This window comes from Equus quagga, chromosome 15 (genome assembly GCF_021613505.1).
Source record: "Equus quagga isolate Etosha38 chromosome 15, UCLA_HA_Equagga_1.0, whole genome shotgun sequence".
Classification (NCBI taxonomy): Eukaryota; Metazoa; Chordata; class Mammalia; order Perissodactyla; family Equidae; genus Equus; species Equus quagga.
This window is the reverse complement of record NC_060281.1, coordinates 31,273,637-31,289,820: the sequence shown is the minus strand read 5'-3', so window position 1 is coordinate 31,289,820 and position 16,184 is coordinate 31,273,637.

The following is a 16,184-nucleotide window of genomic DNA, read 5'->3' as shown; positions in this document are numbered from 1 at the left end:
GCCTAAGCTTCTGGGGCTTTACCAGAACTAACTGACCAGGGGAAGAGAAGTACCCAACTTTAGCCCACTCTCTACATTCTGTTCCAGCTAAGGGGGAGAAAAACTGAGAAGCACATGTGAAGTTCACAGTCGGGGGTGCACTCACTAAAAGACAAAGACCTAAGCATAGAGCTATAGCATGCTTCCCCTCCCCCTCATCTTGTCACCACGTTACTAAAGGTCCATTGACAGCAGTTCCTCTTACCTGGTACCTCATGTCCAGCTATCAAGAAAAAATTACAGCATGCTGAAAGCCAAAAAACAGTTTAACGGGACAAAGCAAGCCATGTAACCAGACTCAGATATGGCAGGGATGTTGGAATTATTAGACCACAAATTTAAAACAACTATGATTGAGATATTAAAGGATCTAATAGATAAAGTAGACATCATGCAAGAACAGATGGGCAATGTAAACACAGAAACAGAAATTCTAATAAAGAAGAAAAGGAAATACAAGGGATCAAAAACATTGTAACAGAAATGAAGAATGCTTTTGATGGGCTTATTAGTAGACTGTATAAGAATCAATGAACAATAAGAAAGAAAAATAGAAAATGTCCAATCTAAAACAGAGGAAAAAAGCACTGTAAAAAAATTAAATAACCCTCAAGGACCTGTGGGACTATAACAAAAACCTAACATTTGTGTCTTTGAGTTCAGGAAAGAGAGGAGAAAGCGGATGGGGGTGAACAAGTATGAAAAGAAATGATTACTGAAAATGCCCCAATTTAGCATAAGACATAAACTTACAGATTCCCTAAGCTGAGCAAACCTCTAACAGGTTAGCTACAAAGAAATCCATGCCAAGGTGCATCATAGTCAAATTTCTGAAAACTAAAGACAAACAAAAAATACTGAAAGCAACAAGACAAAAAACAAAACAAAACAAAACACTTTACCTTCTGGGAAAAAAACTTCAAATGACAGTGGATTTCTCATTTGAAACCACGAAAGCCAACACGTTGTAGCACAACGTTTTTCAAGTCATAAAAGAAAAAAAATCAACCCAGAAATATATAGTGAGTAAAAATATCCTTCAGAAATGAAAGAGAATCAAGACATTCTCAGACAAAGCAAAACTAAGAGAATTTGTCACTACCAGATTGGCCACAAAAGAATGGTTAGAGGAAGTTATCTAAACATACATAAAATTATTAAATAGGGAATCTTGGCTTATTCAAAGGAAGAAGGAACAATGACAAGAATTTTTAAAAAATGGATAAATACAATAAGTGTTCTTTCTCCTCTTGTTTTCTAAATTATGTTTAATGGTTTGAAAAAAATTATAATATTTTCTGACATAGTTCTCAGTGTATGTAGAAGAAACATTTAAGACAGTTATATTGTAAATAGGTAAGGATAAAGGGAAGTAAGGTTTTGCATGTCAGTCAAACTGGACAAATGTGGACATCAGTAATTGTAATAAGTTAAATACAGAATTGTAAATCTAGAGCAACTACTTAAAAAAATCTATACAAAGAGTTACAACCAAACTACTAGAGATGAATCAAAATGGAATTCTAAAAAATGTTCAAGTAATCACAAGCAGTCAGGAAAAAGAAAACAGAGAAGCAAAAAAAAAAACCCAAGAAAAAGAGAGAAACAACAGAAAAAATAAAATAAAATGCAGATGTAAGCCCTAACATACCAGTTATTACATTAGTGCAAATGGTCTAAATATACCACTTAAAAGACACAGAAAGTAGCAAAATTGATTAAAAAGGATGACCCACTCACTTCAAATATGATGAAATAGGTAGGTTGAAAGTAAAAGAATGGAAAAAATACACCATGCAAAATTTAATCAAAAGAAAGCAGGAGTGGCTATATAGACTAGACATCAAAGGAAAGAAAATTAGCAAGGACAGAGAAGGAAAGGACGTTACATAGTGATAAAAGGGTAAATCCAGCAAGAAGACATAGCAAAACTACATGCATATTGCCAAAGTAACAGAGTTGCAAAATATGTGAAATAAACTGATTGAATTAACAGAAGACAAACCCAAAATTCTACCTGGAGACTTCAACACCCTCTCTCAACAATTGATAGAACAATTAGATGGGAAGTCAGCAAAATATGAAAGAACTTTACGCCCCAACTAACAGAATCTAATCAATACAGAACACGCCGCCCGAGAACAGCAGCAGACACATTGCTTCCAAATGCTTATGGCACAAAACCCAGATAGACCATATCCTGGGCTTTACAACAAACTGAAAAACATTTCAAAGAATTGAAATCATACAGAGTGTGTTTTTTGACTACAACGGAATCAAACAAGAAATTAATAACAGGAAAATCTCTAAACACTTAAAAACCAAACAATACCTCTCTAAATAATCCATGAATCAAAAAGGAATTCTCGAGAAATCAAAAAACAAATTGAACTGACTGAAAAGGAAAACACAATATATCAAAATTTGTGGAATGTAGCTGAAGAGGGACACATGTAGCACTAAATGTTTAAATTAGACCAAAAAAATTATCAAATCTATAATCTAAACTGCTTCCTCGAGAAACAATCATGTCTAGACAAAAGAACAAAATAAACCCAAAGGAATCAAAGTGAAGGAAATAATAAAGATAATAGCAGAAATCAATGAAATTAGACACAAAATGATAACGAAACAATAAAACAAAAACTGGTTCTTTGAAAATATTGATAAAATTGACAATCCTCTAGCAAGGCTGACAAAGAAAAAAAAGAGAGAAATTCCCTTTATTAGGAATGAAATAGATGATATCACTATAAACACTGCTGACACCAAAAGGATAAGGAGGGAGTACTATGAATAATCTAAACACATAAATTAGACACTTTAGACAAAATGGACAAAGTCCTCAAAAAGCATAAACTACCACAAGTCACTCAATATAAAATAGGATTTGAATAATCCTAAAACCAGTAATGAAATTAAATTCATAATTAAAAAAAATCTCCAGGCCCAGATGTTTTTTTTTTTTTTTTTTTTTTAAGATTTTATCTTTTTCCTTTTTCTCCCCAAAGCTCCCCGGTACACAGTTGTGCATTCTTCGTTGTGGGTTCCTCTAGTTGTGGCATGTGGGACGCTGCCTCAGCGTGGTCCGACGAGCAGTGCCATGTCTGCGCCCAGGATTCGAACCGACGAAACACTGGACCGCCTGCAGCGGAGCGCGCGAACTTAACCACTCAGCCACGGGGCCAGCCCCCAGGCCCAGATGTTTTAACTGAAGAATTCTACCCCATCACAATAAAAAGCTTATTTTTAAAAACTTCGTTCACTATAATACCTAATAAAAGTTGCCTGAAATGAAACAAAAAGAGAAAAAAATAAAGAGCGGTGAAAAAAGCCAGAAGACTATCCAAGAGCAACAGCACCATATTGAATGGATTGAAGTGTTTGCCAAAAAAGGTCTTACATTGCCTTCACTTTAAAGTTTTTTTTTCCCCCCTTTTTTCTTTTTATGATTCACTCTGGATAATTTCTATTAACTTATTTCAAATTCACTGATTCTCTCCTTGGCTGTGTCAAGCTTGCTGATGAGCTTGTAGAATTCTTCACTTTTGTTGTTGTGCTTTTATTTCTAGTATTTCTGTTTGATTCTTTCTTATAGTTTCCATTTCTCTTCTGAAATTACCTATGTTATGTTGTGTGTGGTCTACCTTTTTCATTAGAAACTTTAACATGTCAATCATAGTTATTTTAAGGGTTTTTAAAAAATTATTCTAACATTTATGTCACTTCTGAGTCTGGTACTGATGATTTCTTTGTCTCTTCTGACTGTATTCTTTCTCTTGCCTTTTGATATGCCTCATAACTTTTTGCTGAAAAGCCAAACATGTACAAGATAAATGTTACTGAGGTAATTATTTTTTCTTCTTTTCTTTCTTTTTTTTTTTTTTGAAGATTAGCCCTGAACTAACATTTGCCACCAATTCTCCTCTTCTTGCTGAGGAAGACTGGCCCTGAGCTAACATCTGTGCACATCTTCTATTTTATGTGAGACAGCGCAGCATGGCTTGACAAGTGGTGTGTAGGTCCGCACCTGGGATCCAAACCAGCAAACCCTGGGCCACTGAAGTGGAACGTGCAAACTTAACCACTGTGCCACTAGGCCGGCCCCCGCCCCCGCCCCGGGGTAATTTATTTAAGCTTGGAGATGAGCATGCCTTTCATTCTGCTAGGCCTTTATTGTGGGGATGTTCATTAACCTAGTCATTCATTGAACTGAGTTGGAAGTCTGTTGTTGCTATGGTCACCCTCAGTGCACCAGTGGCTTCAGATTGCTCTGGTGCTACCTTACGTTCGTGTCCCAATCTAGCTTTGAGTCTTCCCTTTGTGCCACTTCCCAGAGAGAGTCTGACTCTTGAAGCTCTCCCAGCTGTATCCCTCTTTTATTCATTATTTTTACTCAGAAGCTGTTATGATGTTATGATTATGCATCAGTCTTAGGCAGGCACTGTGGACTTGGATCTCATCACGGGGGATTATGAGACCCATCACGGGGGGCCTTCACAAGTGTTTGTATCTCTCCCTGTGAGGAGCGCTTCTTCCCTCACTCTCCTCCCCAGATGCAGTTGGTTTCCTCCAGTATCCTCTGGATGTAATTTTGATGCCTTTCCCCTTGCAGATTAAGATTTTTGTTACTTAGGGGAGATGGGGCAGATGGATCTGTCTAGAGAATTTTTATTTCAGACATTGTATTTTCATTTCTTGATGTGTCTTTTATTATTTTTATATCTTCCATTTCTCTACTCATTATGTGCTTTTTTTTCTGTAAATCTTTAAATATTTATCATAGGTGTTAGAAGACGCTTGTTTGCTAATTCCATATTTTTTCTTGTTTTTGTTTCTTTTTCCATTGACTTCTTTCTCTCTGCATTGTAGTTCATTATTGTTCTCTTTCTTGGTGTATCTGGTAATTTTCATTAGATGCTGAACATAGTGGATTTTATTTTGTTAAGTGCTTGATTTTGTTGTATTTCTTTAAAGAATGTTATTACTTATTATAATAGGCAGTTCATTTACTTGCAGAATGACTTAATCCTTTTGAAGTTTCTTTTTAAGTTTTATTACAGGTTAGAGTAGTACTAATCTAGGGCTGTTTTTTGCTTCTCTGTTAAGGCATGAACTTCTTAGTTGTGACTGAATGCTGATACTCAGAGTCTTTACACTTTGGCACACTAAAACTTGAATAACTGTAGTGTCTATCTTCTAGGAACTCTTCATACTACAGCTACTGGATTACTTTTTTCAAGGCTGTCGTTTCAATCTATACGTTTCAGCTTCATATTAACCAATACACTCAAAGGGACACCTTAGATTTCTGAAACTCTTTTTTCAGTCTTCCTTCTTCTCTAAAACGCTGCTCTTCAGATTCCATTCTCCTTAGCCTTCCCAAATTCAAATTACTTTCTCTTTAATTCAGGAAATTCACCTTGCTCTGCTTGTGACCTAGTCCTGTGCACTACGTTTTGAAGACATCCTTTAGGCAGAAATCCAAACCAATCGTATGATTCCTCTTGCTTATGTCCCTCTCTCAGGAATCACAGTCCTTTAGGGCCTGTTGTCCAATGTCTGAAAACAGCCATCCTGTATATTTTTTCCTGTTTTCTAAGTTGTTTACATTAGTAGGCTATGTCTGTTACCAATTATTCTATCATGGCCTAAAGTGGAAGTCACAACTTAAACTCTTTGAGCAATTCTATCACACCACTTGTTCCAACATATGACCACAGGGAAACTTTAATAGTAACTTTGCATGAACTCATGTGTTCTAAAGATAAGACCAATTGTGCATTTTCTTCCTAATAGGCACTTAGCACACTAAGTGATTATGTACCTTGTTGCTGGATGTCATAGGATTCATAGTCGTAGTTTGGGCATGTACAACACAATCCATTGTACAATTAGAGTGGTACATTTGGAACCAGACTTGAACAGATCCAAAATACATTAGTAAATTACAGAGTAATTTGTAATTAAGTAAGTAATTTACAAGTAAGTCTAAACTCCCATGCCTTTCCTACTTCTACTGCACTATCACCTTTCTCTGAACCTACATCTATGTCATCGTGAGAATTTTGTTTCACTAATTAATGAAGGAGGAAAGAATCCTGTCTGAGTTTCCAAAAGGGGTGGATCACTTTGTGGTATTGTTTGGAAGTAGACTGCTACTGTATTACAACCTCATTTGGTGATGGCTCTCAGTGACCTGATTACCCCCCTTGAATGTAGGAAGAGGTGGCCTGAAGTATAGGTATTTATTCTTGAACAGTGGTGAGTAGCTCATCTGGGTGACCAAACTCCTAAAAGGAGCAAGCCTGGTAGATCTGGAACAGGAGGAATAAGAAAGAGATACATAGGTGGACCTTTAGGAATAGACTCAAAGTGTGTAGATCTTTGGGTTTCACATTAGTCCTCACCAGAAAGGATCCACATCAGAGGTGGCTCTCAAAAGTTACAAGAACAACTCATCTTATGGATATTCTTTTACTTCCCTCCTTGGCCACTGCAGTGGTTGTGCAATGAGCCCATGAACAGCCATTTTAGTAGAAAAGAGGGACATACGTGGGCTCAGCAAAAGAGACTTTCACTCACCAAAGATAATCTAGTTTATGCATAGCTGAGTCTCAACATGCCAACAGTAGAGAACGACACTGAGCTCTTAATGTGGTAGCATTCCTTGGGGAGATCATCCAAGCCAATTGGCAGCAGGTTGACTATGTCAAAACCTTCCACCTTGGAGGGGAAGTGCTTTATCCTTCCTGGAATTGGTACATATGTATTTTGGATATGGGTTTGCCATTTTTTCCCACAGTGCTGCAGAGCCATCATCATCCAAGAACTCTTGCCATGCCATATTCATTGCCTCAGACCACAGAACCCATTTAACAACAACGGAGATGTGGCAACAGCCTCATCCTATACGCCCTGTTACCAATATGTACCCAGTCCAATAGTATGATCGAATGGTGTTGGCTAGAAGATACTGCCCTCTAAGATGTGGTATAAGCCTCGAACCAATGATGTAAACCAAGATGGAGTAGCTCCTCTCACTATTAAACCTACTTGTGGAATTTATTCTAATTGTGCATAAACTCTGAGACTCTTCAAATTTAGGTATTCTGGTTTCTGGAAGAGAAATGCTTCTGCAAACTGACACATTAAGATTTCAATGAAATTTGACATGACTGCCACCTCATGCCAGTGGGCTGTCAGACAAACAAGGGAGGTTTTGTACTGAGTACAGAAACTGATCTTAATTACCATGGGAAACAAGGGTTGCACGTACATGGTAAGGGCAGGGAAGAATATGTTTGGAACTCATGGAATTTACTGGACAACGTTTTAGTACTTTTATGCTTGGTAATGACTGTCAATAGACACTAAAACAATCATAATCCACAAAGGGAGGGATATATAAGAGTATAGACGTTTCTGGAATGGTAGTCTCTGTAACAAAAACTGAAAAACAATCTAGACTAAATTCAAAGAGTGAGAGGAATTGAGAATGGCTTGTGAGGGACAGACATGATGAACGTTACTTACAGTCACAAGGCTGACTACAGCAGTGGACACTGTAGCAAATTTCACTAACCTCCTTGCCTTAGTCTTCTAGGAGATCACAACTGGTCACCCTTTTTGACCTCTCTTCTAGAGGAAAAATTGAAGTGAGTTAATTTTGACAGGAAAAAAAATGAGAGGCACCATATTAAAGTATGGAAGCCTGGGTCCCAGAATTACTACCTGGAGGAGTGTTACCAATCGTCAACACGTGTCTGTTATTCGATGTTGTCTACGTTAGCGAGACATAAACATCTGCTGTATTTTAGCCATCGTACACTTTTGGATCTATTTGTTACAGCAGTTTGCCCTCCCCTAATTAATATAACAAGACTAAAAAAGTGTTGGGATGTATAATTTTTCACCTATAAAATGGGCAGAGCTCAAGAAGTCTGATCATACAGTCATACACTCATGGTGAGTTGTATATTGGTAACACTTTTATGGAAAGAAACTTGGCACTATCAATCAAAATTACAAATGTGCAGTCTTTTACCTACCAATTCTACCTCTAACAAATTATCCTTCCTATGTCTTGAACATGTGTATAGTAATGTATGTATAAGGTTATTCGTTGCACTATTATTTATAGGAGCAAAGATAGAAAACGACCTGAAGTTCTATCACTATGAGACTACCAAACAGCTATTTTCAAAATGTGGCAGATATTTATGTTTAGATATGAAAACACCTCTAAGATATATAATTAATTGGAAAAAGCAAAGTGTATAGCATACTACGATTTGTGTTAATAATGGAGAGCTATTCAGATGATGGATAGAGATAGATGGGTTTTGCTTATATATGTGTAGACTATTTCTGGAAGGGTAACCAAAAAGTACTAATGGTAGTTACTTCCTCGAAGGCACACTTGATAGCTGTTAAGTTTGAGTTGGAAGAGAGACAAACTTTTTTTTTTTTTAAAGATTGGCACCTGAGCTAACAACTGTTGCCAATCTTCTTTTTTTTTTCTTCTTCCTGCTTTTTTCTCTCCAAATCCCCTCAGTACATAATAGTATATATTTTAGTTGTGGGTCCTTCTAGTTGTGGCATGTGGGACGCTGCCTAACGAGCGGTGCCGTGTCCGCGCCCAGGATCCAAACCCTGGGCCACCAAAGCAGAACGCGCAGACTTAACCACTGGGCCAGGGGGCCGGCCCCAGAGAGATAAACTTTCTACTGTAATGCACCTTTGTACCATTTGAATTTATTGTCATAAACATGTATTAACTATTCAAAAAATTAATTAAAAAATTATCCCCAAAAAAGTGTGGGGAAAAATAAATGAGAATATAACCATTTTAATGATTTCTTGTGGACCAGGCTCAGATAAAATGATCCTTGTTTTCTTATTTTAGGATTGTTGCAGATGTAAGACAGATCTCAGGAAAACATTCAAGCTGGTGATGATGCCAAATCAGTGGCTAGGAGACGCATCTCAAACTCAGACCATATCAATCCTCCCTGCCCACCCCTCACCCTATCCTTCAGAGCAGGGACCCATTTCACTGGCCTTTCTTCCTCTCATGCTGAATCAGAACACGGGGCTTGCCTCTCATTGACATATCGCCTCCTATATCTATATCAATGAAATCAATTCTGATTATTTTGAAAGCACCTTACAGAAAGACTATTTTGTTGAAGGTTATGTTAGAATCTGGGCACTTCATCTTATGCTCTTGTATGATATTACTTCAAAATTGTATATACCTATATTCCTCACACTTCTGGGAAATTACTATATTGTTGATCAGACAAAAATACTTTGTGAATCAAAACTTATTGTAAGAAGTTGGGAAGAAAGGCTTCAGTTAGAAGTTAATGCATAAAACTTGCAGCCCAGACCCTCAGGACAAGAGGAGAAATGACTACATGACCACAGAAGACATTTTTTATCACATGCCTGGCTCTCAGAGGAGGGGAGGGTTGCCTTGGCTGAAGGAAGTGGTTACTAGACCAGGAAGTAACCAAATGTGGAATGTTGCTTAAAAAAAAGATTCACGGAAGTTGTGTTTAAGTTAAACCATTAAATACGTTCCTCTCTACTCGATGAGCAGATGTGAGGCAGAGTCACTCGTCTCTGACAGACTAAGCCACTAAGTCAGTGCCAGAAAACAACTCATTTATAAAATCAGTAAATATACAAAATATCAAAACAATAAACTCTACCAGCCTTGTGTGCAATCTACAGAAAAGAACAGAAGTTTACTTAAGTACAGAAAGAGGTTTAAGAAATAAAGATACCATGTTCTTGACAGGACAGTTTGTGTCAATTTCCCAAACAAAATACATAGATTTGTGATGCTTTAATCTAAATATAAATAAGATAGTTTTGTTAATAAGATGTTTCTATTTTTTCAAAAATAGTTATTATTAAGAAAAATGGGAGAGTTGCCCTAACAGATGTTTACAAATTATTGTAAAGCTAAACATGTTCATACTGCTGCAAAAAAGACAACTTTGGGATAAAATTGACGGCACAGAAACAGAACCTAATTTAAGCTAAGATTAATGAGACTGAGAAATTTGCTTATCATATTTCTAGGAATCTGCTAACCCTTTAAATTTTGAAATAGGAAACAGAAAAACACTTCTACAAAACTTTTATGTTACAGGTTATATTCTTCACCTCTCCATGGCACAGCAGGGCCCACTCCGCTCTTCTGGAGTTAATCCTGGTATGTAGGGTGAAGGGCAGTAGCTAATGGGGACTGGAAGTCAATTGGATGTGAGGAGTCAGGAGACAAGTCTTTTGGGAGTCTTTTGAGATATGCCTGATCATCACGGCACCTACAGCTGAAATGCAAGGAAAACCAGCACAGTGGTGAGAGAAAAAATTATAGTGTGAGATTTTTAGGGGAAGAAGATATTTTAAAGGAATTTTAAATCATTTTTCTTGGTATTAGAAATACAACACCAAGAATTTGTGTTCTTGATATTTGATATTTCTGAATTTGATATTTCTCAAGACACTGCAACAGAGGTTCAAATTGTTTTTAATTACGTACTGGTCAATTTACTCTTGCTTCTTTAAAGAATGCCATGCTGGGACTATTTTCAAGGGCAGAGCAAGATATCCTACTTTTACATTGGATAAATTAAGAATGTAGTGGATAATAAAAGTAAATTTTTAGAGGTCTTCCTCGTGGCTGAGTGGTTAAGTTCGCACACTCTGCTTTGGCAGCCCAGGGTTTCACTGGTTCGAATCCTGGGTGTGGACATGGCACTGCTCCTCAGGCCACGCTGAGGTGGTGTCCCACATAGCACAACCACAGGCACTCACAACTAGAATATACAACTGTGTACTGTGGAGTTTTAGGGGAGAAGAAGAAGAAGAAGAAAAAGAGACTGGCAACAGTTGTTAGCTCAAGTGCCAATCTAAAAAAAAAAAAAAAAGCAAATTTTTAGCTTAGTAGAGTGAGGGAAACTTATTAAAATAGCATTGAGTCAATTGGTTAATTACTTGGCAAGGAAAAAGAGCCCATACATAAACACATATATGGGTGGTATTGAGATGGATTAAAAGTTCAAATGTAAAATAAGAAGAAACTCAAAATATAGAAAAAAAATAAATGAACATTTATTTCATTAAAAGATGGTGGGATGATTTAAAATAACAAAACAAAGGAAGAAACTATAGAGAAAAAATCATTAAGTTAGACATATTAAAAAAACACTCTGGGGGCCGGCCTGGTGACGTGTGGTTAAGTTTGCACTCTGCTTCAGCAGCCCAGTGTTCACGAGTTTGGATCCTGGGAATGGAACTAGCATCACTCATCAAGCCACGCTGTGGTGGCCTCCCACATAAACTAGAGGAAGATTGGCATGGATGTTAGTTTAGTGACAACATTCCTCAAACAAAAAGAGGAAGACTGGCAACAGACGTTAGCTGAGGGCCGATCTTCCTCAAAAAAAACAAAGAAAAAAATCCCCCCAAAAACACCTCTATGTTTAAAAATCATCATACATACCACCACAAGTTATATGAAAAATCAATAATTAATATGTGAAATGTATATCAATTATTAAGCATTCCAGTTACGTAAAAAAGTCCTTAAGATACAATGTGTAAAACTTAAATGAGCAAAAGATACTGTATCAGTTTTCTACCACGACTGTAACATATTAGTACAAATTTAGCAGCTTAAAACAACACCCATTTATTGTCTCAATTTTCTAGATCAGAAGTGTAGGTGGGCTCAAATAGGCTCTCTACTTAAGGTCTCACAAGACTGAAGTCACAAGCTGGGTTTGCAGTTCTCATCTAAGGATTGCGGGCCTCTTCGAAGCTTGCTGGCTGTAGGTGGAATTAATTTCCTTGTATGAATTGAGTCCTGTCTTCAGGCCAGCTGTCAGCCAGGAGTCACTCTCAGCTCCTAGAGGCCCCTCTCGGATACCTGCCACGTGGCCCTCTCCACATTCAAAGTCAGTAACACAATCTCCCTCACGTTGAATCTCCCTCTTTAAGAAGAGTTCAGTCTCTTTTAAAGGCTCACCTTTTAAATGATGCTCACTCAGAATAATCTTCCTTTCTTAATGTCTACTGTGGTCAAGGCATAATCCAACCAGAGGAGTGATTATTCCATCATAGTTGCAGGTTTCACCCACATTCAAGGGAAGGGAATTTTATAAGGCATGTACATCAGGAGGTGATATTCTTGGGGGCCATTTCAACTTGCCATATTCCACCCTCTGGCCCCCAATAATTCAGATCCTTCCCAACTGGAAAATACACTCACCCCCTCCTGAGATCCCCCAAAGTCTCATCCCATTACAACATCAGCTTAAGTCTCATATCTCATAAAAATCTCCTTAGCTTAAAGTCCAAATTCTCCTCACTTTCATAACAAATTACAGAACCTGGAGCTGTGAGAATCAGGAAGTCGACAGACTGTCTAATTTATAACAGCTGAAGGAGCCATGAGATGGGTTTATTAACTAATATCCAGGGAACCAAGTGTGTAAATGTCATCAGATCCTGGAATTTGAGAGAGGGAAGCACATGGATCTGGTGACATTTACAGTCAGTTAACTAGAAGGACTGGGTGCTAACTATTTTTTCAACCCACAACTAACTTTTCTGGTAGGACATTGAGAAGGTACACCCAAGAGGATAGTGAATCATACCTGCAGGAGCCCCTCTTCATCAACACAGATAAAACAGTCATTCTACTTATTTGTATTTTATAAAGTTATGTAGGATGCACAGAATACTTTATAAAATTAATTTCATCTGCAATGAATTTATATCCCATATGTTGGTCTTGCTGTTACTCTCATTTACTCTCTATCCTCCCCTCTCTTTCCTTCTGTAAACTATCTAGAGTTTTTAGCCACCTTCCCCATTATCTAGAATTTTTAGCCACCTGCACCCCAGCCCTTCACGCTCCCACTCAAAACCCCTATTCTTTGATAGTCATTCAGGTTTATTGCTTTATGGTGATATCTGGGACAACAACAATCCTCTCAGGGCAGCTGTGGGTGGCTTGCTTCGTCTCCTGGTGGGGAGGCTACTCTGTGTCCTCTCATGTCTCTAATATCTATAGTACACTAGTATTTGGAAACATTTTCCTCAACCTCCCTTAAAATCAGGAGAAGCTCAACCTCAGCACCTAGCTGGAAGCAGGAAGTTCATCTTTGACTCTCTTTCCTGCGTGGAGCACTTCTAGTTTCTTTCCCACTTAGTAGTTAAATTCCCAGCCAGTGATGCCTGCTTCCAGACATGGAAGTCAAGACTTCAGATTCACTCACCATATGTGTTTCTGTTTTGTTTCAAGTTCTCAAGAACTTTTGTTTTTCAGCACATTTTTTAATCATTTTCTTTTAGTGTATTGTTTTGTATATCTTTTTCAGTTGTTGCTCTAGGTGTTAAATATAGCCATGTAACTTATCATAGTCTACTGGTGTTGATGTTTTACCACTCTGAGTGAAGTGTTGAATCCTTACCCTTAGTACCATTAGTACTCTTTACCCTCTCCACTTTTTAAATTGTAATTATATCAAGGATTTCTTCTGCATACTTTGCGTACCACTTCAAATGGCACCATAATTTGTACTTCAACCATCAAATATGAGTTAAGAAACTCATGAGGAGAAGGATACCGTATTACATTTACAACTATTTCTACCCATTCTGTTGCTCTTTCCTCTCTTAAATTCCAAGCCTTTTGCTGTTGTCATTTCCTTTATGTTTGGGAAACTTCCCTTAGCCATTCTTTAAGGGTAGATTTACTAGTGACAATATTTTCTTAGTTTTCCTTTGTCTAAGAAAGTCTTTATTTCCACTTAATTCCTGAAGGATAGTTTTGCCAGATATAGAATTCATCGTTGACAATTCTTTCCTTTCAGCACGTGAAAAAGATTTTTTTTCTGGCCGTCATGATTTGAGATGAGAAATTCACTATCACTCAATTTGATGTTCCCCTATAGGTAATGTATCATTTCTCTTTGACTAGCTTTAAGATTTTTTCTTTGTCTTAGGTTTTACAAGTTTAATAATCCAAGTGTCTTGGTATGGATTTCTTTGAGTTTATCCTATTTGGGTTTTGATCAGCTTCTTGAATCTGTAGGATTATGTCTTTAGCTAGATTTGAGAAGTTTTCAACCATTATTTCTTTGAATACATTTTTAGTCCCACACTCTTTCCTCTTCTCCTGGACTTCAATGATAAAAGTATTAGATCTTTTGTTATTGTCCTGTAAGTCCAGAGTCTCTGTTCTCATTTTTCAGTCTATTTTCTCTCTGTTGTTCAAACTGAGTAAATTCTATTGCTTTATCTTTAAGTTCACTTATTTCATTCTCTGTAATTTCCACTCTGCTATTGAGCCTATCTGGCAATTATTTTATTTTTCAGTTCTATAATTGTCATTTATTTTTTTATAACTTCTATTTCTTAGATTTTTTATATTTTCATTTGTTTTGAGATAATTCATAATTGCTTGTCAAAGCATTTTGTGATGAAGGCTTTAAATTTCTTGTCAAACACTTCCAGCATCTGAGTATTGGTATCATCTGAGTATTGATCTTAGTGTTGGTATCAGTTGACTGCCTTTTCTCATTCAAGTTGTTCTTTCCCTGATTCTTGGTATGGCAAGGGCAATATTTTTTGTATCCTAGACATTTTGGCTATTACGTTAGGACGATCTGGATCTTATTCAAATGTTTTATTTTAGCAGGTAGTCACCCCTTTTGGGCTTTGCACATGTATCCTTGTCCTACTTTGGGGGGTTATGGTTTTAAAGACAATTTTGTTTTCAGAGCCCTTGCAGTGATATTCTGGTCTGTTTCATCTACTTTGTACCATGGAACTCCCATTCAGTTTTAGGTGGTGTTATCCATGGGGATGGAAGCCACTTACCTGGGCCAACCAGTGCTTCTAAGTAGGGGATAGAGTCAATCAGCCTAGGGAGAGAGAGAAATTTACCCTGGTCTAGTTTCCAGGCTCCCTGGTGCTGAAAGGCTTCATTCTTGTTTTTTACTGTACCACAGGGGAAAAGAAGCACCTCATGGGCTGCATCTGATACTTCAGGGAGGTCAGGAAATGTTGGTCCTGGGTCATTCTCTCCCTCTATGTGACCAAGAGACACTGGGCCTGCTAGTGCTACTGCGTGGGGGTGGAAAATTGGGTTCCACACCTAGTCTTTGTCAGCTCTAGTGTGGGCAACATGCACCCACCTGCAATTCCTTTTTTGTTTATTCCTCTTTTTTCATTTTATCTATCTGTGCTGAATTTGTGGAGTAGATGGATTTACCAAGTCTTGAAGTCTCATCACCACTTTGACCAGAAGTCCTCTTCCTTCATCTCCTTGTGATTAATCTATGTGTTTTGTGTTTTGGATTTGTACTTTTTATTGTGACCTCATTTTTATTAGGGTTTTTTTCTGTTATGGGATTCTTATACACCCCTCATTATATAAATATCTACAGCAAGTTGCTCTCTTTCTTCTATTATAGTCCCCAGTATTTTCATGACCCTGGACCATTTTTTTAGGTCAATTTCTTACTTTGATATTTTTGCAGTGGTAGGAGATCAAGTCCTTATAATCTCATTTTTATCAAAAGGATAGATATATTCATTTACATTAATGAGTAAGGCAAAATGAAACTACAAAGACTTGTAAGAACTTCACTCACTTGTCAAAGATGTGAACAACATCTTTGCTGAATCAGATAATAGTTTTAAATGTTGGAAGGATATTTTCTCATGTTTTTGTGCCATTCACAGTGTAGTGGCTACAAACATGACATGCTTTTAAGTTTGATCTGTATCCATCACTGTCTTAGGTCTAAACCAGGGTCTGCAAACTACAGATAGTGGGCCTGCCACCTGTTTTGGTAAATAAGGCAGCCATGCTCAGTTATTTGTGTTGTCTATGGCAGTGTTAACATTACAAAAGCAGAATTTAGTACTTGTGACAGAAATTGTATGGCCTACAAGCCTAAAATATTTTCTATCTGGCCTTGAAAAAAAAGATTTGTAGATGTCTGATGTAGAAAATCAACAAAATGGTAAGTCAAGTCCTGGTTTATGCTGTTAGCTGATTTCCATAGTATAAATGCTCCCACTGTAGCTGATTTGAAGTTTCCACCCTGATA